Raw genomic sequence first — 27,129 nt, 5'->3', positions numbered from 1 at the left:
GCAAATATTTACAGATCTTTTGCAGGATCCGGCACGGCAGGCACACTCTTCAGAGGTGGAACAACGACAAGCACAAGGACAAGCCATTAGGAGGCAGGAGCAATTGAAAAGAAAGTTTCCCCGTTGGAAAATTGAAGGTAACAAGAAAAAGAAGCCGTTCCACCGTCCAGAAAAGAGAGCTCACGAACACCCCCAGAATGAAGAAGGGAGAAGTACGACGAATGCAGAGAAAGCCAGGAGAAATAACGGCAACTATAACCCGGCTCCAAAACGGAAGATCTACTCATCGGACAGGACTCTCCGCAGCAAATGTCGCCGAACTGCGGAAGGGCCACCAGCGGCGGAGGAAAAGGTACAAAGAAAATTTGAACGGCCAGCAACGAGGTCCAAGCAGGAACGCGAAAGAAGTGTGCCGGTTCCGCCAAGACCAGCTGCCATCAAACGGCCAAGACCACAGGCGGAGGCGAAAAAGAAGGTATTCAAGGGTGACCGAACTGGAGGAAAAAGAAAGCTTCTAGAGGAAGGCACTGAAGGGTGGCCCGCACAAGAAGGAGGATAAATCAAACTAGAATCTGCGCTACCTTCCAGGACTGAGCTCAGAAAAGTATGTCCGAATATCACAAAGATAAGTAAAATTTTATGTTACTTTGCAAACTTAAGTTAATCTTTCATTCTTACTGCAAGTGGCAGATTTCAAGAAGTTTTACCTCATGTGAGGTCTACCTTTATCGCCAAAAAGGTGAGAAATGAGTTGTTACCGATTTTGGTATTATGTTTTTCAATTACTCGCGCGTTAAACTAAAGTTGATGTATAATAGGAATGTGTAAATACTTAAATATTGTAAAAGTTATTGTATAAATTTTATTTAAAACATTCTGGCAAGAAAGAAGTTTTAGTCTGAAAGACTTTTGAAATGTAGTATTTCAATGTAGAAGAATTGGCACTTGCTTGGAAAAGAATAGAAGTTAACAATGTACTACTAATGTATGTTTTAAATTGCGTAAAATTAACGGCATGTTAATATGTTCTTATATACAATGTGAACTGTTATTTTAAATGTTAAGAAATAGTGTGATATGGTAAAAGTGAAAATAATGCTAAAAATTTTAAACTTATTCGTGTGACTGAAAAAAAGAGAAAAGTATTGTGAATATGTGTTAAAGGTTGAATGAATGTAGTTAGGCTCTCTGACGCTACACTACAGTTAGCCACTTTCAGAATAGTACCTCAGGGTTTAGAGATGAAGTTAAGGTGTGTTAGAGGTCTTGTTATGTTGAATTTTAACACGTTAGTGTTTTGATTGTAGATGGCAGTGTTGAACACTTGTACATAAAAACATTCGTGTTTGGTGTTTTCTTTTACAACACATGTCAGAGAGCACGGGGAGAGATAATTAAAATAAAGTCATGAATGAAATAAGAATGTTAAGAGAAATAGAAATATTCATGTTACTTGCCATTTAATTGTGTAACATTTCATTAAACTAGTTCTCTGGAAGGAACCAGATTTCAACTAAAAGCTCCTATTTAGATGCAGTACAGATGAAAAGTGATTGTCCATGGAGCTGATAATGTAAAAACAATTTTTTTTTAATTTCTAGTTTCTAGTGAGATATGTTTGTAAAAGATTGTCCTCGCGTTAGATTCTAGAGCTAAAAGTTTTCAACAAGGTCGTTTTAGACCTCAGTTTCAAACTAATTAACTCTGGCGGGAAGTATGTAAGAATCTTAAGTTTTACTAACGTTTATTTTATTTTAAATCTTTACTATCACTTCTTATTTTCTACTTCCGGCCAGAATTAAAAGCTTTAACTTATTTATGCAAATTTGTCTGGCGAACGCCAAGTACGTAAGTTGTGGCTTTTTGCCAAGCAAGAGAGAGGAAGGAGTTAGTAGAAGCAGGCCGCTTGCCTTAGCAGTTTTACTCGGTTGCTGGTTGCCTTCCAGGCCAGAGGTTTAATCCTCTTAATAATTTTAAACGTATTGTAGTGTTAACAGTTGTCTGTACTACATACGGCTTCCTGTTAATATACGGCCAATCTTCCACGTAGGCCCTTGTTTATTATTCCAAAGTTAAGTTAGAGTTTAGTTAATATTTTTATATTCTTACGTTCAGACCACAAGTTGTTGGTCTCTGTATTCCGAAGTACGGAAATTATTGTAAAAAGTGAAAATTAAAGGGTTTCGTATACCCTTCCTGTGTATCTTGTCTACTTCCCACATTTATTGAACATAGCTTTAGTAAGCTCCCTGTTCCGAGTCAGGTTCTTGTATGGAAAGAAGAAACGCAGAACCTGATAGTACTACAAAACAGAATTTAAGTTTCTAAAGCAAGTATAGCATTTACTAAAAGTGGCATGCACTTCATATTCATATTATAATTTATGCAATAAAAGCAACAAATAAGAAAAAGAAAGGTGAAAAATCCTTTTTTTTAACTGTAGTGGTGGCACTTCAAATGTAGGAAAATTATTAAATATTTAATTGAAATGACTTGTATGTTATATTGTATAAAGCTTAAGCGAAATGCTATGGAAACACTGAAAGTGCTATTTGAATACCGATTTAAATGCTAATAAAACAGTGCGATAACGTTTTAGGAGAATTTAGAGTTTTGAACAGGAAATACAAGGAAGCTCTTTCTGTGCACCTATGTATTGCGCCAACCTCTTGTAGTACCGAGGAAAAGATGGGTATCTCACTCTCGAGAAGGGAGGAGGTTTTGTTTTATTTAATTATCTCGTAAAGTTCGCGTGAGCTATCTGCCTAAGAGAATGTATGCCTTCGTGGAGAACTTTTTAAGGGAAACTGACTCATATATACGTTAAAAATGGGAAAAACCCCGAAAGCGCCCAGCCAGCCAGTCTGTTCCCCTGGAATCGAACCCAGGTGGGAACTACTAGTGTTCAGCGACTTTTATCGTTCGGCCGCTGGTAGGCATCCAGAAAGGAGAAAGGATATATACAAAATAACTAACCGTATACAATACTCGAACCCATACTCCAGTGTTTGAACTAGGAGTCAGTATCCGATAACTATTACAATGTCTAGGGGATTAAACTAACAACTTAAAACTACCATTTCTCATCAAGAACTTACTCATAATTTCTTCTTCATATATAATTTTTCACTTTCCTTTGGAACTTTTGCTCGTCTTACATAAACGCTGTTTTAAAATTAAATTTTCTTATCTGTCTTGAAAGCATAATAAATTATTTCATGAGAATTAGTACCTTACTGTGCTAGAGAAGCAATAGCTATGTTACCACCTATATTAATTCAAGACTTTAGAATTCATGCAAATACATTCAAGAGTGTGAAAATATGATTTTCGTTTCTGTTATATCTCAAGCTGTGAGAGAACAATGAGCCAAAACGCCCATTTCACAAGCAGACGTTAATAGAATATGCGATGCGAGCCCTTTGATTATCACTTCAGCAGAATGTCTCTGAAGTGAAACTAAATAATTCTGGAACCACGTTTGAGAAACTATTGCTGTATTGAGATATTCTCAGCAGTCACGTAGAAATGAATCGCTTAGATGAAATAATTCCTTGTATTTTAAGGAACTCAACTAAAATCTATGTGCAAAAAAAAATATTAAAAAATAATTTAAATCAAATACAAGTGTATGTTTCTTTTAACAGCTAAGAAAACCTCTAAGCAGCGCGTCCATAAACATCTCTATGTGGAGTTCATTTTCTATAACTGTATTGTCAGTTACTAACACTTCACTGTATTGTCAGTTACTTACATACAATACAAATTAAAGTTACTAAAATACTAAAATATACTTATATCCAATAATCACATACAGTACAGTTACTAAAATATGCATACATATAATACAATACATTAAGTTTAAAATGCCAAAACAGGATACAACTATTCTTGTTTTAGCAATTCAAATTTAATAAATGAGTTTTGGAAAAATTATGACACCTAATTTTTAGAACTCTTTCCTGTTCTTATAGTTATTTATTAAATTTATTCTTCAGAATAATAAACTTTAATAAATAACTTTTGTATTTATTCTAAAGAACAAAATACAAAATGTTGGACATCCATAAGACATATATCGAAATATATAATTTCAAAATCTGAGATTATACTTCCTGAAATTTCAGAGGCCGTACGCAAATTGAAAAGCGAAATATTTAAATTTGTATGCAACTAAGTAAAATATCGGTTTAGGTAACGAGTTTTGATGTTAGTGAAGAGTACTGTTATGCAGAATTTCATGAAAACGTTTAATCATTTCAAAATATTTCAAAAAGAAAAACGTTTTTCGCAAAGGAGAATCTTACAGATTTCGTGTACTTGAAATCTGTGGCAGGCTTCAGATACTCACCTGTAAGTAACTAACAATTTTATTTGCATAAACATAAAATCAAGCATATTTCTAGTCCAATGAATTTTTTATGACTGTTAGAATATGATCTTAAAGTAATATAACTGCTCGTCAATAATAATATATTTGTAACATTTAAAACATTTTTGTTATTGGAAGTACGTTAAAGATTTCGAGAATACAGGCCGCTTAGAGACTTTTTATGACACGCTGTATAATATAAATGCTTTCAGAAATACATTAATCCCTCTGTTTTTTAATGATGTAACATTTGCTATATAATGTTAGAGAAAAAGCAGCGCATAAGTACTATAATATCATATGTTAGCTATTCAGCATTACACGATAGAGTAACAATACTGTTTTTTTTTTTTTTTTTTTTTTTTTTTTTTTTTTTACTTTAGGTGGCGAAGATTTCCGAGCTTTGGCTAAATTTAACCCTGTTTTCGCCACATTTAAACCTTTTTTGAGCATAAAGATATCTGACGCTGAATATTTAGGTACTGTTTGTTAGATTTTAGACGATGACGAATTCAAGGTTAAAAATAAATTTAAAATCGCATATTTGTAAATGGATTGGTTAAAATGAGTTGTAGAAAAGAATGGATTTCATTAGATGATGCCTAAGGCCAAAGAAATTAGATTATAATGTCTTAATTAATATTCACAAGGTCTTTTATTGGCACAGGTGGTTTTCTTCCTCTTTCAAATAGACCTAAAAAAGGATCTGTGTAAGTAATCCATCTTCTTACGAACTAGTGTCTCTTAGTGATAGATATTTATAAATTTAATCACTGAAATTATGATTTTATTATTATTTAATTCCATGGAAGTTGGTAAATCTATTTCTTCGTGACTGCCACTTCCATTTTATCATTATGATTCAACCTGAATCATGTACTATATATTATTTACCAAGAATTTAAGAATGCTATGGGGCATTTTTATTTTAAATATTGTCTTCATACTTCGAGCTCTAAAGACAAGAAGATAATGAACAAACATCCCGTCGACTATCAGTTACAGCGACTGACTCCTAAACTTCAGTTTCGACGTAATTGCAATTCCAGAACCTGTTCAAATTTAGACCGTATTTTAAGTTCGGCGGGAAAATCGCCTAACTTTCTAACACTCACAGAACTCAACTAACCTATGTCCTGTAACCCTAGCGGCTTGCTTTCGGCAAACTGCAGTGCAACGGAGCAATTCTGCCAAAATCCGATTAAGATTACATTTCAGTTTTAACCTCTGTCGATTGTAATAGATTTTCATGAGTCTCTGCTCTGAGCAAATAGCGAAACGAGCCAAAACATACAGAAAACAAATAAAGATGCATGTGATTGTTAGCGAAACTTACTTCCTCCTTGTCACAACCCCTGGTTTCAAAATTATGCAGTATATTTCTACGTGTAAGTACTCTCATGTGGAAGTTGAGGCTTTATTTAATCGAATGATTTACGAAATTTCGTAATGTCAGACGTAATCCTTATATTCTGGTTGTTTTTTAAAATAAATTTGTTTATCTACATTTACCATTTATTTAATCTAATATTTTATTACGAAATTACAATGATAACTATACTAATTGTTTAGAGTATGTGCACCATCTCATTACATAGGACATAACACAACCTGAAAGGCAGCAAAATGTCTTTCGCTTTTGACATTTTGGTCAAAAAGACATTTTTTTTTCAAAAGACAAAAAAAATTTCAAAAGACAAATTTTCAAAAACGTCATTTAGCGCTGAGCTGACCCCGTAGGTTCATCACTTCCAGGAGAGATCACGAAGAAAAAGATGAATTCCTGAAAATTTGGCTCGTCGTTAACTGCTACACGCCAACATTACGTGGGTTGCCCATCGCCGGTGACATCACCCAACATATTCGGTACCTCGTCAGCGAAGTACTTGCCAGGTTCAATGCCATTTTGGCCACAGAGCCGATGGGACAGGACTTATGTTTATACTGACTATGAGCAAAGCATTCCCGAGCCACCTTGCCACCCGGCCGAATTCAATATCTCGATTAACTGCAGGTCACCAACGTGGTTCAACGCCACTGCAATCTACACCGATGGTTCCAAAGGAGAATGTGGCACCGGTAGCGGATACTGTGTTCTTCTTGGGAACCAGATCTTAAAGACCTGGGAAAGAAAGCTTAAGCACCACAACTCAGTTTTTCAGGCTGAACTGATTGCATTAAAAGCTGCACTTGTCTACGCACTGGAAAATAACTATTCCAGTATATATTCAGACTCAGCCTCTAGCCTCCAGACAATCCAAGGCACATGTAGTAAAAATCCACTCGTCATGGCCATAGAAAAACTCTTACTAAGAACACCTAAATACTATAGGCCTGAACTCCAGTGGGTACCTGCCCACACTGGAATACTGGGTAATGAAATTGCAGATGCAATAGCCAAAAGAGCAGCAACTGACCCCCCACGTTCGCACACTTGACGTGCCTCTCCCAGGTTCGTTCTTAAAAGCTGAACTCGAGAGAGAATTACTCAAACGTTGGCAACATCTGTGGGAGACAGAAACCACCGGCAGAAGAGTTTACAGATTTTTTCCAAAAGTCTGCCGGCTTCTAAAATCTGGCTCGTCTCACTTCACTCAGTTTCTAACAGGACATGGTCCCTTCATGACTTACCTGCATCGCTACAGATGACGCGAAAACTAGCATTGCTCATGCGGGATGGTAGGAGATCCGGACCACTATCTGTTCGCTTGCAGAGAGACCGCCAAATATCATCTTAGGCAACCAGTAGCAAACCACATCCATGCATGGGCCGAAGCTACTTCAAAAAATCGCAATGCATTGAAACGCATATGCGATTGCATAAACATTGCACGCAAAATCTCAGACAGGCTGGAGTAATTCTCAGCCACCATCCTCGTCACCAGCACAGCCTGTACCTGTAGTGAACTAATTTTATCTTAAGTTAGCTTATTCGGCTTTTCTTATTCCCTGTATATATTTATCTCCTTGAACTGTAAACCTTGAATTATGAACCTTGAACTATGTATTTTGCCTTATTTTATGTATTGTTTCCACTGTTTTGCCTTTTTTTTATTTTATGTATTGTTTTACTTTCTAGTATTTTACTTCTTATTACTTTTAGTATTTGTAACCACCTATCCATTACTCTAAATATGTAACTGGAATTGTTCTTCACGCCCGCAATGCACCCTTCTCCCATCTTGCACTATCGTCTTCGTCCAGCATTTGTTTGCAATGCCCCCAGAAGTCGTCTTGAGCACATTATGTATTTATAAGTGTATCTTTTGTTCAAGTTATTTCCGTCAGCGGGGCTACCTGGCCGATATGCTAACTACCCAGTGGACCGGCTGCCTCGCTATCGGTGGAAAGAAAGAAAGTACATTACTAAGTACTTAATGTCTTGTGTTTTTTTGTTGCTGTTTTTGCTGTTTTTTAATTATATTTTATATTATGATTAATCCAGAACTCATTTAATGTATTCCACAATTTATAATGTATTTGGTCATCTTTACATCTGTACCTTATTATTATAGCACATCCTTAATACATGTACGATAATAGTAAAAAGTGTTCCGCCTAGTCTCAGCAGTCCCCACCATGCACCTTCTTTCCATGTTCTGGTCCTTATTTCAATATTCCTCTTTTCATGGCCAATCCTCAGAGGACACAGTACTAAGCTCTTTATTTATATTTATTCATGTATTTATTTTTAATTCCATCGACGGGATCCAACGGGCTGTAAAGCACCTAACCCCATGGGCCAGCTGTTCCGTCGATGGTGAAAAGAAAGAAAGTACATTACTAAGCCAATATATGCAACCCCGGGAAAATAGCTACTATTATTAAAAATAATTACTTAAATAATCTACCTATCAGGGCGGCATTTTACCTCAAACCATAAAATGCCGCCTGCTATTTTGGTGGGCTGGATTTCGAATCCCAGATAAGTTTTGAATGTTTGTAAGCGTATAGCATTGGGCCATGGAGCCTTTTTTCAAGTAGTTTAAAGGTAGGACGGAGAATGGACCAAGGAGGTAAAGGAAGAGGAATACATCGGTCTCATGTGAGCTTCTCTTTTAAAATTCAGACGGAATTAGGAAAAATCGCATTGAAATCTATATGGTGCTCAAAACCCTTGCCAACGGTAAAGACAATCTTGCGCTTCTCGCCGCTATAAAATTCATGGATTTTTTCTGATTAGGTCAAACAAGGAAGATATGCCACAGCAACAAAAGTCAGTCTCTACTTTAAACACGCGCATAAGTCGAGGTTTGATTTTATAATCGATTTTTCGTCTTTCTAGATCTGCTTATACGTGAAGGTATATGGCATTCGTACAATCAAAAAGAACTATGTTTAGTTACTCACCGTTCACGTCAATCCAATTCGATAGAAATAAGACTTCGGTCAAGATGTTCGTGACAAACTTTATTAAACGTACATGTCCAGCTGTTGATAGAAAATAAAAAAGGATTAACAATGACGTTAACAACTACACGTTATTAAAAATATACACGCAACATTAGTTCATTTTATTAATTGTAAAAAATCATATCGTCCTTTCTCTTCTGTTCAAAATAAATGGTTTGTGCTTTCGTTTGTGAAAGTGTTAGAGAAATTTTCGAATCAATAGCAAAAACCCTTATCTGAAATTGTATAGTTTCTCTCTAAAAGAAACCGTTTTGAAAATTACATCTAATTTTATCACTTTTAAATTATTTCAGCTGTTATGTAACAATCTAGAAAGTGGTAATGGTAACTTAAATTTGCTTAAAGTCTGCAATTTTGAGAATAGTTTTGAATTTTATTTTGGAAATATTTTAAACCTTGACGGAGCAAAGCCTCCTATAACAGTATAAAAAATAAGATTTCTTTTTTCAATGCTTTCCTCTAACGAAATATCATACTACCTTTTGAAAATATAAATGATACTGTTTATTTATAAAATAGATCTGTTTGAAATCACAGGAAAATTTTGACACTTTGATGCTTTGATGATTTGAACTATTAATTGTAATTAAAAACCATAAATATATCCATTTCGTTTTTTATCTAAAGCATATTATCCTGACTGATATATCGTCAATTCCCAATTATCTGGGCAGCCAGTAAGCCAGGCCCTACCTTTATTTAACAAAAAAAAAAAGTTAAATTTGCTTATAGCTAAAATGAGGGTAAAAGTTCTTATCAATAACTACTAGTGTAAAACAAAATTGTCTACTGGAAATTCAAAGCCGGAAAGAAATGGTTGTGTTAACAGCCATGATTGTAAATCATCTCAACATATTAAGAAATTGTATTTTTAATAGTACTTTAATTATAATATGAGTTATTTCTGTTTATCACATTTTGCCCACCCCTGAATTAACTGCGGTCGTCGTTTGCCTCAATTATTAAAAAACTGACTCTAGTAAAACTGATATGATGTTAATGTCTTCTCGATGTTAAAGTTATTTTCTGTAAATGTAACGATGAAAATGTTATTTCTTGTAAACAAGTCCTAATCTTAAAATGTTTGTTGAAAGCATTGGTTATATAAGTTAAATACGAAACATAAAATTCTGGAATGTGGTCTATTGTGGTTTATAATAATCCATATTAAAATCAAAAACATCCGTATGTTAAATTGTTAATGGAAACGATTGCTCTCTTTTAAGAATTAAATGTTTTCCGTATAATTTTTATTTATAATGACACGGCTGACGCATGAAGCTTATTTCTGTAATTACCTTTAAGAAAGATATTTATCAGCTGGCTCATTACTGTCACAATTTTTCTGGAATTTAAATAAGCTCGAATTCAAGTGTCGAATGATTGAAACTTTCTAGAACTGATGGTTTCCAATTCAAATGTGTAATAGGTATACTTTTGAGAGTTTTATCATTTATCGCACAGTTTCCAACATAAAAAGATATGATCAGCAAAGCAATCGACATCATAAACATAACTGTGAAGTATGACAGTTATGTAACGAGAATTTTCTTAAGAAGCAATTTTGTTAGACATCAATAGAAACTAATCCTGTATACCTTTGCAAGAGTCCTCCACAGTTCAAATTAAATGCGCTGGCGTGTTTTCCAATACAAAATGAAGTTACAAGAGTTGTCACGAATTTTGCAATTCCAAATCGTTGTCGTGTTTCTTTTAATATCATCATCAAATCGATGCCGTTTTATTCCAGATTTCAACTTTGTAAAAAGAAAACATTTGCACAGTAAGAGATTTAGATTATAGTGTGGATACCGAAGTATAAGTTTTGTTCTGTGTAATATTCAATTAACCAACAAAGCTAAATGAACTGACATATTTTTGCTGTTGTCACGCATTATTGCAGGCCCACCAGCGGCCGAGTCCTAAAGTCTCTAAACGCTAGTCCAAAGTTCGATTCTCGTGAACAATCTTGCTACATGGGCGGATTGTGGTTTTCTCCAAGTGTAGTGTGTATATGAACTAGTTCCCCTTATAAAGCCCTGCACTTGATTACAGCAAAGCACTTGAGCCGTATAGCCCTCAAGTGCTTTGCTGTAATCAAATAAACCAAACGAAACCAAATTATGCTCATTATTGCAAGAGCAATATATTAAATGAACAGCTAACATTTAGCAGGCTTCCTGCGTTTCCGCAACGCAATATTTTTCTGCATTGAATAACTAGAAAAATCCATTATTGCTTTATATTCACGGTTCCAAGCAAGGAAAACGATTCGAATGAGACATTTGATTTAGATTAATAGCTAGTAAGGATATTTTTAATATGAATTAATTCACTTATGTTATTACGTGGTCTTATAAATACACTCTTAGACAAAAAAAAAAATGACGGAAATTTTTCGGGGAATTTCACGAATGTATTTCCCTTTTCTCCCGTTTCATGTGCCAAGTGATCTTGGTTGAATCTTATTCGGTACTCTTCATTTGTTTTGCTACCTTGAAAATTCAAAACCCTTTTAATTATGTTGTCTACAATTAACTGTTTTATAAGTGATTTATTTTTATCTCTTTCAATCAGTTCAGAAGTCTCTTTTCCTACAATCATTTTTAATGGAAGAAAGACTTTCAACTGTTTTCGATAACGCAAGGGGACTGGTCATTGGATGAGTTTGCTGGCCTTACGCTATTTCAATATCTTCATGCAATAGTAGTGAGATAAACTGCTTCTTTTGTAACGAAGGAAACTCTTGTATTGAAGTCTTTGAAGCTACAAGTGAACTATAATAAATTTTGCTCAATAAATTCCTATATTTACATTTAAAATTTTGAAGAATTCTTAGATCCATAGGCCTGATTAATATTACCCAGCTTCTGGAGAATTGTTAAATTTCATGCTTCCGTTTTATTTCTCGTATCAACAATTTTATTTATTTAGTTTTCTAAGTATTCTAAATAAAATAAAGATAAGGAAATCAAGTAATAAATAAACCCGAAATTTTGAGCACAAGATTAATAGAAAATGGCAAAAGGACGTGGAGCAAATGCAAGACCAAGAATATTTCTAAATAAAACGTTAATAATCGTACCTTGCTAGCGAAAATATTGGAGAAAATAATGTTCCAGATTATCGAGTTGGACAATTACTTGCCAGGGTATCGGTAATGGTTGCGGTTGTCGACATAACCTTAAAAATCATCATGCGCAAAGTAGATGATAAAAAAGTAGCGTCCATGCTGTTAAAATATAAATGAAAATAATTCTTTTAAATTAATGACTGAAGAACGTTGTCATATGTATATATATGACAACGTAAAATCGCAATAAACTTAGGAAATACATTAAAAATAAATTCTAATCTGTTTTAAAATTTGAAAGAATTTTCGAATGAGAATATTTCCCTATAAGATTAGTTAATGTTCAATTATCAGTTTTAGAATAGTTTTAGCAAATATAATTAAAATATGAGCAATCAATTACAATACATTGCTCAGACATATTGTATAGACAATATTGCACAGACAACAGCATATGCAGTTTAAACTTTCAGCAAATAATATTATTAATGAGAGTGACTTATTCTCTTACGAATAAAAAGAACTTATTTTCTATTTCTTCTTGAATCTCTACTCTTTGCTTGATATTTTAAACTCATTTTTGGCCTGCAAAGTTCACAACAGTTCCCATTAGTTCAGAAATTCCCTTGTTGACTTTTCTCGGGTCTGCTGGGCATTTAAAGGGTATGCTTCGTGCAGAACAGTTTTGATATGAAAACTAAGGCAGAGTATATGTAAGTTAATTTAGAAGGAAAAAAAAATAATCTCGGTTCAGATTAACATTTCCTATGATATTTTTACTAACAAAAGATGCACGGAAATGACTGCAGGTTTCTGAGCCATCGGTACATATAAGAGGATAATTATCCCAGAGGGCGTTAGCCCAGAAGGGTTATTAATTTCGTTTTGGCATTTTGCATTGGTTCACTAAAAATGTCGGTTCACTTTTCATGTTGTTTGCCACCAAATATTAGAGCCCTGTGTTACATTTAAAGAAATTAAATAATGAAAAATCTGCATAAATTTGTGTATATTTCTCGCATTGTGATAAAACAACAACACATAAATTTCAATGACGTAATACTACTGTGAATATAGGCATGTGGAAGCCCAAATTTGAAATTTGGAATTTGTTTTATTATCGATTTCCTATTTTGTAAAACTTTAACGAATTTTTGATTAAAAAACTCAAGAATTTAAAAGCGAGCAATGGCAACGTTGTACAGAAAAAAGCATTTTTATCTCCAGCGCGCAAGCTCTGTATAAGAAATTCTAAAGATACGCTTATTTTAAAATTATTTTGCCATATTGCTGGAGAATTTAATTTCACGGTTTAAGTGCCAAGAAAATGTTATTTAATAAATAAAGGCAGCACACAAAACTTTAAAAAACGCCCCTTTAGACGTAATGTAAAATCTAAAAGCTTTCAGTTTTTATTTTTTTATTTTTTTTTCTTGTATTTATTTTAATGTTTGAAAACGGTTGCTTGTTTTACGTTATTGCTTTTCTTATGGAAATTATCAATGAACTCGTGCAGCAGCCCTGGGAGCGATTCCCGGATTATCATACTTTTATGGTCATTGGAAAGTGATTATGAGTTATTCATATTCATAATAGTATATTCAACAACTAATTAACTAAATTAATATTCCTCTGTCAAAAAATACAGATGATCAGCGGGAACATTCTATCACAGCATTTTAGAGCTCTCTGGATAAATGAGCATGTAAAGGTAGGCAGCCTGCACAAAAAAGGCGATAATTAAGTGAATATCTCGTTTACTAATGACATACTTCTCGAAAAAATGGCCAACACTGAACATGAATGAGCATGAAACGGTAATTGTTGCTGCTGTTTTTGTTTTTCATTCCGAGTTCCTGCCAAGCACTCGTACGACGCATTGCATTTATTTTTATGAAACTGCTAAAGTTTATGAAACTGAAACTTTTTATGAAACTGCAGTAAGTTTATGTGCGGAGCAAGCAAGATTTCAATGTATCAAATATTCGTCATAATCTAAGCAATATGTAAAGAGAGAGAGTTTTAAATGTATATGCAATTTAATTGAAAGTCCTTATTTTCATTTAAAACGTTATATATATATATTTAAAGTTTATATTTTTAAAGCTTTGTTATGAACAAAGGCAGGAAGAAATAAATATATGTTTCTTTTTTCTATGTGAAATTGATTGGACCACAAAGACTGACAGCAGTAGCTCCTTTTCGGTACTCGATACTGCAGACAAGTGAAACGGACTAAAAGAAATATATAGTAGAAACTTCTACTTTTTCAATTTGAGTGACATTAACTTTCATCACAAAAAAGTATTATATATAAGAATTTATATCCTCAAAATGACTTGCTATAAAATAAAACTGTATGTACTTTTTTTCGGAAAAAAGAAGCTTAACTAATCGAAAAGTAATAAATTTTGCCTCTTCAAAAATTAAAAATATATTTATGCAAAATATAATTCTAATACTGAAGAAAAAAGAAGCTACATAAATGTAGCTTATGGGGCATGTTCGTCCGATAGGAAGATGAAATCTAACTACAAAAATAAGAACACATGAGTAGCATTAGCAGAGTCACGTTGAATACACATATGTTGTTACATTTAATTAGAGCATAAAAGTATTTCACGAACATTCAACTTCTTTCCCCTATTTAGAGAGTTCTTCAATCTAAAGACTTTCCAAATGAAACTGCTTTTATACGCCTTTTTAGTTACTCTTCGAGAAGGCAGATTTTTCTTATCATAAAACTATCGAAATAATAGTATCTTCACTGGTTACGTATTCCTGTGGTGATACATGCCCGGCGGTTTACATTTGTTGCCACCAAGAGTCTCGGATGGGCACTGCTACAAGAAGACTGAATTCCGGTCTGACTCATATCACCAGAGAAAAGAACGACTGACGCATACCTAGGATGATCCTTGCAAACTGGTCTTCGTTTTCCGCCCAAATTCAAGCATCAGTAAAATTCGATGTTACTGCATGAACAATGTTGAGTCATTTAATTAATCTGCCTATGGCACATTTTCCGTTAACTTCATGCCATTGTCCTATACACCTTCAGTGATGGCCTACTAGATCCCACAGGGAAGCGGACTGGAGAACTTTGAAACTAACATAAGAATTTTTTTCTGCTGAATATTAGTAACGGACATGTGGAGATTTGGAAGAAAGCTGATGAGCACCTGCTAAGAAATTGCATCTGTCGTTGTACCAGTCCTACCTCAGTTGTTATGGTGTCGAGAATAATTTCTTACACATCAGGACCTCTTTGTTGTTATTCAACAACATGGAAGCAACGGTTTACATCAGAATGATTGTTTAAATATTATGTTTAATGAATGGTCTTCAGTGGAGGCTATTTTAGTAAGATAATATTAATCTCCTGATCGCTGCTGCACAGCTTACATTTCAAAATATTAGGGTTTTACCATGATCAGTGAAATCCCCGTTCTATTGAGCATGAATAAGACGTCCTTTGGGATCAAATCTGTCCTTATCTACAACCTAAAAAGACGTTGCCGATTTAATTGCCCAACACTGAAATCCTGTACTGCAAATCAAATCTAACGTATTACGATTGAGTGCACGCACGTTTGTAAGTTTGCATTTAGTATCATAGTAATTACAACGATCGATGATATAAAGAAAACTCAAATTTAAAAAGGCACAATATGAAGCACAACTTTGTAACAGTAATGTGAATTCTTTTCTGTAGCATATATAAATTTTTCTATATGAGTAAGCTAATATTTGAAAGCAGCTTTCTGCCTCTTCAAAATAGTGACAGCCATTTTCCTGCGGGCAGAGGAAGTACCAGATGTTACAAATTAAGAGGAACACAATGCCATTACTAGTAAGGAAGACTAAGAACTATTTATTTTATAAGAATTTAAGTTACACAGCAGACGAAAATTGAAGCTACTAGAATAATTATAAACGACAACTGACCATTACATCTTTAGAATTTATACTGCGATTGCTAATTTTCAAAAGACAATACTTTAACTTTTATTAATAAACAGTGTAACAATCTCTAGCATTTAGAAATACCTGAAAGTGCGCCTGTAAATATATGTCTAAGACCAACGGTTGCAAAATTACGAACAGCATAAGGACTTTATAAACATGATGCAGAATTTATTTTCAATTTATGTATACTTATACAAATTATATACTACCGAACTGATTTCTAAAGTATACTTTTTAACTGTTACGGCATTTATATTTTTATTTTTTTAATTCGTTATTGTCGAGTCTATCCAAAGCAGCTTTGCCCCTGAGGGACTATTGTTTTAGTTTGCGATTTTGCGTCAAATCACTCTGAATGTCCGTTTCACTTTTCAAACTGTTGCCACCAAATATTATCGCCCTGTATTATATTTCAAGAAATTAAATAATGAAGAATCTGAATAAATGTATTTATGTTTCTCGCATTGTGGTTAAAAAAACGGTACCTACAGCCATCCAATTTTGAGTGACGTAATCCTACTGCGAATATGGGCATCTAGGAGCCCAAATTTGAAATTTGGAATTTGTTTTATTATCGATTTCACATTTTGTAAATATTTAACAAATTTTTAATTAACAAACTCAAGGATTTCAAAGCAAGCAATGGCGACGTTGTACAGAAAAAGCATTTTTAATCTCCAGCGCGTGAGACTGTGTATCGGAAATTCTAAAGATATGCTCAATTGAAAATTATTTTGCGATATTGCTCTTGAACTAAATTTTATGGTTTAAGTGAGAAGAACAAGATACTTAATAAATAAAAATAACACACCCTTTGAACGTAATTTAAAATCTGAAAACTTTCTGATATTTTTTTTAATTTTAAGTTAGATTCATTTTTTATAGTTGAGATTTTCTTTCATGGCGAGAAGTGGTTCCAAAATTTACCTATATATTATTGCTATATTAAAATAAAAATTTGTTTGCTTGTAATATTTTTGCTCATGCTAGCTGTCTCGAGTGCTAAAAGTTCTGTTACCTCTCTCTCTATCAGTTTCATACTGTTTTGCCATTTATCTTACTGACAATAAAGAGACAATGAGCTAATATTCTGTCATTAAATTTCTAATCTCCGTGTTTCTTTACGTTCAAGAGCCTTAAAGTTGCCTTTAAAGATACATTCGCGGTGTGTTTCTTACATGCACAACCTACAATGATCCTTCTAATTAAAGTATTTATTGAAAACATTGTAACGCAGTTTCTATAAATATTCATTGGACTGACATAATAGTAAAGACTACAAAGATTGAATTGGGAAGTACCTATATATGGTATTTATCCAAAACACGAAAAGCCTGGCCCGATTTACCAAACTATTTTCAATGTAAATCCACTTACGGAGGCTCCCTTCTTTTATTTCTTAAATTTTATTATGCATTCCGTGAAATTACTTAGGAACTGCTTCTTTTAAAATCATTTAACAGAAAATATATATATATATCCTTTTTGTACCTTTTGTTTTTATGTTTTCAACTTATTTTGTATTATATAAAAAAATGAGCTAATACATTTTAAATCAGAGTCTTGTTTCTCTCTAGAAAAAAAACTGGAATAAAGGGAATAACCTAAATAATTCTTACTGATTTTATGAGAAGCCTTATTAAATTACAACAATAAGCCCAAAATAATGCAGTTACACTGAATGTCAATAGAAAAAGAAGTATTCCGTCATCAATTAATAACCAATCTCTTCCGATCACACATAAGAAAAATCGTTACATTCAAGTGACATCATAAGCTTCAAAAATGTTAGCCTCACTGTAGAAGAGATTAGCTGAGCAAGGTAGCGTTAGTCTAGAAATCGTTGACGCCAACGGAAGTGCATCTGGCTTCTGAAGAAATATATAAAAACTTAAATATGAAATTTAAGTTTCTTTCCCTTCTCTTAACTGTACATTTTTACTTGGAAATGAAAACCATTACATGTTTTAAATAATAATACAAGGATTTGGCCGTCCCCCTAATGGAGGTCCGGCGCACACGCCTACTTTGCCCTTATGTAAAATACACCTTGATATCAAGTAAAAGGTTGATTTAATTCCTTTCTTACCTACATAAAATATTTATTCTTTGTTAATATTAATTAATATGAAATATCTATTGATTTAATAATTATTAATTTTATTCCGTTTTTTACTTATTTATTAATTATTTTCTTCTTAACATTAACTATAATGAAGTAGTTCTTTCTTTCTTAACGAATATAAAATATTTACTCCTTTATTGTTTGAATTACTAATACAAAAGAAGTTAGAAACGATATGAAATATTGATCTCTGTTATATTTTAAAAAAATTCCGACTATCGTAGCTTAGTGATCCACTTTAATATAAATGCAGACATTATTCTTCATCTTGAAACAAAGAGATTTGTTCTGTTTGAAGAGATAACGAATGCCTAGAACTGCCGTCAAGAGTAGCTTTATTAAATTACACAATTATGTATATATATATATATATAAGACTTGGCTTAGGTTAAAGCAATTAATAATGGGTTATTATCTCTTCAATGTCCTCGCCAACGCTGTAGTGAGTCTTGGGGATGATCGGATTGAATTTAAGCCCTGGAGGCAGTTAAAGTAGGATTCCGTTTCAACTCTTCAAATAATAAACACTAGAGTTGTGTGTTTAGAATGCCTAATACCTATGTGATTTTACCATTAAATATACTTGTCAATGCTTTAACATATTAATGAGTAGTTCTGTCTTGCTTACATAATATAATAGGGTATTACAGATGCATTGATACTTAAGGTTCTTAGTGATGTGATTGGAGTAAGAGTTTCGAAGGTTTTCTATACGTACTTAAAATTTATACAATTGTTTTTACATCACTTTATACTTACCTGATTGTATAGCACTTAAGATATTTTTATGATACTAATAAAGGAAGCAATTTGTCTTTATAAGTAATCAGATCATTCGTTGTTTTCTTTTCTGTTTATTTGTAGTTTATATTAGTCAACCGACACTCTGTTTTAAATTTAGGCAACTATTAATAACTATTCATATGTCAGTAAATCTTGCTTTTATAGAGATTACTTTAAACAACCTTGAAAGAGAAAGATTCTGCAGAAGGCGTAAAATGCACAATGCTTCTTTAAAATTTTAGGGCTAATTTAATACATTCCAGCATTTTACAAATTACAAACATTTTATAAATTTCAGTCAAATGGAAGATAATAGCATTTATTATTGCATTTAATAAATTCCTGAAACACGATAATTGATAGCATGCATTACTGATATCTCAACTTTATTTTCCTAAAACATCGTCTTTTTAATGGAAAAAATTTCTATCATTTGCTTGCAAAAATTTCTAAATCATTTGCTTTGATCCAGTGAACAATTACAGGCATGCTCTGCAAAGAAAAAGGCTGTAATTCGAAAGCTAAGCAAAGAACAGAAATAACGTTTTGCTGTAAAGAAAGAAAAACATAAAAAGAGACTTTTGAAATGAGTAAAGTTTACCGGTATCAAGCATTAACCCGTTACAAAGTTGTTCGGTGGTACGGACGATATCGTAAAAACAAGAATATATTAAGTACGAATCCAGAAGATTTCTCTATCTTCGATGGTCTTTATACGACCATGGAAAACGTTAGGCCTAATTGCTGAGTTTCACATCAGTAAAAGCACTAGTCTTAGAATTATTGACTTCTCTTATGATGCTCAGACAAAATGACAGTTGTTGTCACACCGTCTAACTTACAGCTAAACATGCCTTCAGAGTGACGTATCGGACTTTACAGGCAAGCGTTTTTTATCCCTGGTGAGCTTCTTATTTAGAAAGAGATTCGCATCTTCTTGGCGATATTTGCTGCCAGGCGTCAGCTCTGTTTCAAAAGTATCTTCGTTGGTTAATTGAGTTAGAACATGTAAAAAGGCCTATGACAAAAGTCAAATTTTACAGGAGCAATACAAAACTATCCCATTCCTCGCAGAATATCAGACAACGTTTAGAAAACATTAAATTACATAGATCCTACTTACATTGATCTCATAATTTTTGTCGACTTCCGACATTCTAGGAAATGAAGAAGTTTTGTTATTGTTCCTGTAAAATATGGCTTCTGTCACATAACCCTATTTTACATCTTCTAATTCAATTTTATACTTTATTTTATTTATTTAACTTTTGTTTTTTCTTTTGTTTTAGAATAGTTCTCAAATTAAACTTTCAATACATTTGGATTTGGATTTTTTTGTTCAAAATTAATATATATATATATATATATATATATATATATAAATTATATATGATATACACAGTCTAGTCACATTAATGTGACCACCACCTACGTTCAATGTCAACGGGAAATAACTAATCACAGAAGGCAAGTGGCAATCCCTTGCAGTGGAACGTATATAAAGGGTGTCCGAGAGAATCAGAAAACATCTCAGTCGTTGGCGGAATGCAGAAACAGAGCGATTTATCTGACGTCCAAAAGAGCATGATCATTGGCTTTTGGCCAAAGATGGAAACATTTCCGAAACAGCTTATTTTGTAAACTGTTCCCGTGCCGCCGTGGTAAAAGTATACTGTGCGTGGCAAAATTACACTATCCAAAATCAGCGACGGGGCAAATGTGTTGCACTATGGGCTATAGATGACAGAGGTGAACGATGGCTGCGTAGATGCATTCGGGCGAATAAACTTGCAACCGTTGCGCAACTAACCGCCCAGATGAACAAAGGGGCTACCAATACTGTTTCCTCATCAATGATGGTTCAGCGAACGTTTTTGCGCAGAAGATGCCTGATTAAAGCATCTATGCTAACTGCAGTTCATCGACGACGAAGGCTGGAATCTGCACTTCAGTACCGCTACTGGACGTCCACTGAGTGGCGACAGGTGGCTTTTTTCCGATGAATCACGTTTTATGCTCCATCAGATTGACGTTGGCGTATACGGAGTGAAACGTCGGAAAGCAACTGATTGCACTCATCATTGTGCAAGGCATGATGAATCAACAGAAATACGCATCATACAACAATTTGCATGTAGGGGTAGACATGGCTTGCATCTGTCCTTGCGAGCCATGTCTACCCCTACATGCGAATTGTTTTTCCTCAGAATGATGGCATCTACCAGCAGGACAATGCAAGTGTCATAGAGCTCGTAGTGTACGTGCGTGGTTCGAAGAGCACTAGAATGAGTTTACCATACTCCCTTGGCTAGCAAACTCCCCAAACTTAAGCCAATCGAGAATTTGTGGGAGCACCTCAATCGGATTGTTCTGGCCATGTATCCCCAGCCACCTAATCTAGCGCAGCTGGCCATTGCACTGGTGACGGCATGGATGAACATCGCAGTGTTCGCCTTTAAGAACTTAACTGACTCTCTTCCTGCAGATCTCACAGCTGTCTACTCTGCGAAAGATGCTTATTCAGGCTTTTTACATGTGGTCACATTAATGTGGCTGGATTGTGTATATAAATGGAGTATCAATGTGATATCAAATATAGAGAAATTAAATAAACCCATCATTAGTCAAACATTTATTAAAATATATATTACTTCCCACAAATATTTGTGGAAAATATGACATTAAAGAATAAGAAAAGAGTTTAAATACAACCATTTTCTTCAGAATATTGTAATCTTTCCTTTTACAATCAAACCTAAACGATCCAGAATCTGTTGCCTTATTCAGTGGATTGTGGGAGCAGTCAGATGAAGTGAACCGTGGAATCTAAGACCATTTCCCATTTTTGAATTTTTTATGTCAATAAGAAAAAACACTCAAACACTGATGCACTGAAAAGCCTTGAAGTTCGAGTCTCTAAGGAAGTGTTATAGTTTGTCCACAGTGAGAAATTGCACGAATTTTTTGTCCCTCAGGAATTCATTCGCGAATGTTACAAGTATCAGAAATGCTGATTTTTAATGGATAAAATCTTTGATTAGGTCTGATAAAGGTGTCAAATATATCTTGACTTCTACTACACGAATTCTTCAATTTTTACCTGAATCCTTACAATTTAAGCCAAAAGCAAGTTATATAAATAAAGTCTCTTTATATCACTATCACCAATTAGTACGAAATCTACTTCTTTAGTCAAGGATTCTTTGCGAACTTTTGAATATTTGTTTAGAATCGTAAGTATCGCTTCAAAATCCGTTTCTTAAATCTTGATGTATTTTCATTCTGTAAATGAAACTTTTTTCTAACTTTTTAGAATCAGTTGTATCAAAATCTAGAACTCCAACTCCTTTGACTGACAAGGAGCATTTACAAAGAAAGAGCTATTAAGTCTGCTAGATCCTCTGATAAATAAGTGAGAAGTCTGGAGTTTACTAAGCTTTATGCTTCACATACTACGGTGATTGTTCCTCTTCATTTAAACATGCTTTTCGGAGTACTTTTTGTGAACGTTTTTCAACAGTCCTACTAATCGGTCCCAAAACTGACTCGTCTAAGGAGCAGAAGGAGGGCTGACGTCCGAATAGATTGTAGTTCGGCCTGTTCTTGAGATAAATCTGCGAAAAGCCAAGATAAAACTGTCAGGCTACAGATATATTCTTCCTCTTAGGTATCTAGTCCTAGTATGCTTTACCTTGACCCAAAATCTAAAAGTCTCAATTAAGACATTAAATCAAATTTTCTTTTTTCTCTGGTAAAAATTTTGTAATGTGAAAAATACCTCAAGAGCTAGAATTTCCCTTAATGCAAAAAAAGCAGATCTAAGCCTGCAATAGGACGCATCATAACTGAATATCTCTCAACCAAAACTCATTTTAATGAAACAGAGGAGTTAAAAACATTGGATCAATCAGTTCAGAAGCTATAATCATCTTTGGTTTTATTTTCCCATCAGCAGCCGTGTTGAAAACGACCGTCAAAAACTGGTAGTATGCCCATGCCCAGGTCTCTTTTTTTATCGTACTGGCTGAATGAATGGAATTTCTGTGTGTGTGACTTCAGGAATGACAAGCAATTTCTCGCAGAAATGTCTTCTACAAAAACATCTTTCTTGAGGCAGGCAATCCTCACCTACTTTGCTATTCTTATTCAGCCAAATGGCAAATTTTAATAAAATCAGTTCTTTTTCATAGCAACAAATCTTCAGATTTACACGATATTTTATAACAGAAACTGCTATTTCTCAAAACACAGTATGAAAAAAGCCAATAAATGAGCAAATCTTTACCCAAGAGATTCTTCTATACTGCTCTCGAACGCATAAGCTCTCAGAAATGATATCACTCGGATTTCCCACTGTGTAATTCTAAGTTGCAGTTAAAAGTGAAGAATCATAAGAACTAGTAAGCGAATAATCGCTTGAGTTCGTTAGACGGTGAATAAACTTGGAAAGGGTTAAAAGACCCTTTATTATTCAAATAAGATTTAACAGAACTCCGTCTTGGATTTGTACAATAAAGCCGACACTCGGGCTTGAATTTAAGAGACTAAGAATTAAATTAAAGTAATCTTACCTAAAGAGATATAGCCAAGGCTATCAAGATTCTAACAGAGTTGGCTCCTTAACGCTAATTCACTGCGAAGCTATCAAGGGCCTAAAGTACGGTCGAGCGTAATAATAGCTTACGAGAGAGCAGCCTAAAAAAACGGATGCGTGCCAGAATATCTGGTATCTCTCTCCCTAAGATAGTAGAACTTCGCGGTTAAATACCGCTCTCCCTCATTAGCATTCAGACCTGATTCTAAAACTACGTTCTGGCCGGAAGTGGTAAGTTGAAATTAAGAAGCGATAGGAAATGAATTTTAACTCCAAATTTAACTGTTAATAAAATTTACATAATCCTTGCAACTTACTAACAGGAATAAGGGACATCAGAAGATGCTAAAAACGTTAAATTAAAATCAGAAGCAGTTTAGAATGTTAACTTACTCGTAAGGTTTGAATCATCTCCCTGGCACTCCAGAATCTTTCAAAAAGCGTGTTCTGCTTCATATAAATCCTTTTTAATGTATTTTGTTTCTATGATTATAGTATCACACGCCACAAAATTAGGACTTGCTAGGAACCTAAATTTATATAAATAACTTGCTAAAACTCATGTTCCTTCCCTGCCCTCTGGATTTCACCACTGAACTAACGTTACCGCCGTAGGGTACATATTAATGCGCGAGAAGAGGTAACTTTGTTACCAAATCTTTAGTTATATTTTCACCTTCGATCTCTTACCTTCCTGTTCTGTCTTTAAATGGAAAGCTGTACCAGAATGGTCTCTTGAGAGATTAGGAATTTTATCGAATGAGTGTCCCCAATACATTTCCTTGATTTTTTTCATATTTTTAGTTTTATAATTTTTATTAATTGTGTCATTTTAATTATCAGCACAATAGCTGAGAAAGACAATACACTTAAAGCTAACCAAACAATTTCTCTAACTTTCTTTGCCAAAGTTTCATCACCAAAACGACCTCAGTGTAAAAACACCTACTGAAGAACAATGGATATTATCTATAATTTCAGGAATTCCAAGCTAGCATATTTCTTTAAGTCTTATTTAGTCTACATATTAATGAGAAGAAAGAGCCTAAACTGCTGGCATAGAGAGGTAAAAAAATTATAAAGTTTCATATTTTGTTACATTATTCATTGTACGTAAAACATTTGAAAATAAAATGTGTTGGATCTTGATGAATAAAATTTACATCGTTTTAGCAAGAGTTATTGACAGAAAAAAATTAGATAAGAGCTTAGCGATAATTTAAGGTTAAAGATTAGCATATTTCTGCTAATGCAAATGTAATTTTGTATAAATATACTATAATAGAAACATATAATTTGTAACCAACGTGTTTTGCTTATTGATATCATACCTATTTACTTTTACTTCCTTGAAATTAATTCTGCTTAGTTTTTCTGAAACTTGGATTATTCTAAACGATTTTCTTCTCTTTTAGGACAAAACTTTTTTGTACATTATTTTATCTGAAATCTATGAACATTTACTATCTCAGATATTTTGCTTCAGGAATCGTGCAAAATAATCCACACATATAAAACTGCATTAAAGTATCTTTTAAATTTGGAACATATTAAATCTGTGAATATACGTTACATGCATTTTGATGCATACGTTTTTCACAAAAGCAGTGTTTATCTGAACTTTTTATCTATCAATAATTTTTGCTAGGTAAATTTTATTCGTTAAAATCCTGTACACTTTATTTAAAATGTTTTATACGCAGCAAATCAGTCAAGTCGTACTTTTTCCTCGCAAAACGAGCGATCAAATAAATGTTGTTCAAAAAATTCAGTAAAAATATTTATCAATTAAACCATTCGTAATGTGCTATATTTTCAATTGCCAAATCATTGTTTTTATGTAGGAAAAAAAGAAACTTCTTTATAAAACTTACGCAAGAAAATGTTAGTTTTATTTTAGAAAATAAAATCTTGTTAAAACTACTCCAAAACTAGTGAATAAGCTAAAATAATTTTCTAAGACGAAATGTTAACTTATGTAGATACATCCACCACTTTATTTTCGACAGATGTACGATATAACTGGTTGTCAGATGGAAAAAGGAAAAAATCTTTTAAATTATTTATCCTCTTGACTTTTTGTTTAAAAGAATGGAAAAAGAAGAGTTGTTCAAAGAGGATTAACTTCACTTATATTCGAAAAATACTGTACGCAGACTTTTACTTCTGTATGCTGTTTGTAGCTATTTTTTGTTGTTAGGAGCACTTTCATTAATTTTTCAAGATCATGCCTGTTATTTTTAAAAGAAATTGGCCGGAAATCAGTTTCAGTCATTTTCAAATAAAATTATTTGAATTTGTATAATGCTCATATTTTGTATAATGTTGAAACGTGAAGCTAATTATAGGCTTGTGAGATATAAATTTACAGCCATAAATTTGTGTTAAGGATGAAAAAAAGTAAGAAACAATAAGTTGAAATTTTGAATTTGTTTTCGGTTCTATGTGTAGCTTATAGCTAGTCAATACTGTTATAATCTACTTTACAGTTTTTGACTTTAAAAATTATTCAGGGTTAAAGTATTTACGCTTTTTATAACGTTTTTCATAATCGGTTTTTAATTTAATCTTATTTACTCTTTGTCTTCTATACACTGTGTAACGTGCTTAAATAAATAACATAACACTTATAGCAGAACTCTAATTATTCTATGCCTGTGTCGTTCATGAAACTTGTGCAATATTTTGTATTAATCACTTAACCACTTAATTCATTATTTTCTTTTATCCATGAAAGCTTTCCGCTGAACACTGCAACAAGAATTCGAAAAATGTACGCAAGATTTCTGATATGGATGTCTAAATGTCGTTAAGTTATCACTTATTTATAGTTCCAATAGAAGACGAATTATAATTATGAAATAATAATTAAAACAGTGAGCAAATTAAGAAATTATATTACAAGTACTAGTTTCATTGTCGTAAATTTACATTGTTTATTTACTTATTTGGTGTATTTTATGTAATGATTTTATTGTATATTTATATTTGATTTAATTTATCGTAGCTGAACAAAGTTTGCAAATACGTCTTGCTCATTATCAGAAAACGTTTGGCAGGCTATTCCTCTATAAGGCTTTGCAGGTTTGTCGAATCCATGCCTCATCGTATATGTACCATTATTAAGACCAAAGAAGCAACAACTCATTACTAATTAAGTATCACTAATTCTTTAATATATTTTTTTAATTATACTTATGTGGATTTCTAGCGTATAATATTAAATCTGTGAATATATAATAGTATATTCACAGAAGTAATATGTAAATGCATAAAATCACAACGAAAATTCATAAGCATTTAATTAGCCCAAAGAAGGCTGTTAGGCTAGAAATGGGATTTTTCGTCAAATCACTATAAATGCGTCGTTTAACTTTTCACTCGAGTCTGTTGCCATCAGGCAAAATGTAAGATGTTTACCTTTCAAACTGAATCTGTCTGTTGTGGGCTGACAAACTAAGCTATTTGAAAGCAATCAATGAATTTCTTAAGAATATTCGTTTCTTACTTTTGAATCCGATTAATTTAACTAATAAAAATGCATTTTATTCATGATCTGTTTAATCGAAAGTATTCAATATTTTCATAGAATGATCTAGTGTATTTCATAATTTGTAAACCCTTTACGAATTTTTGATTAACAAACTCAACGATTTGAAAGCGAGCAGTGACAACACTCTACGGAATTAAACGTTTTTTATCTCCAGCGAGCGAGACAATATATCGGAAATTCTAATACGTTGTTTTCAATATTTTGTAATTTTACTGCTGAACTGAACTTTATGTGACGTAAGTGCGAA

General features: G+C 33.2%; 1 protein-coding gene across 1 annotated transcript in view; it reads right to left on the bottom strand.

Annotated features, from left to right (window-relative positions):
- The window catches only part of LOC146997764 (uncharacterized), a 198,951-nt gene extending 190,155 nt beyond the window's left edge, over positions 1-8,796 (bottom strand). The window contains exon 1 of the mRNA XM_085814288.1: positions 8,723-8,796. The gene's annotated coding sequence lies outside the window, so the exon portion shown is untranslated. The remainder of the gene's footprint in view (positions 1-8,722) is intronic.
- Positions 8,797-27,129: the final 18,333 nt, after the last annotated feature.

Source organism: Stegodyphus dumicola, chromosome 4 (genome assembly GCF_044657685.1).
Source record: "Stegodyphus dumicola isolate Sdum_Otavi_A_Nest chromosome 4, ASM4465768v1".
Lineage (NCBI taxonomy): Eukaryota > Metazoa > Arthropoda > Arachnida > Araneae > Eresidae > Stegodyphus > Stegodyphus dumicola.
Note: the sequence above shows the minus strand (reverse complement) of the source record. Positions and strands in the feature narration are given on the sequence as shown.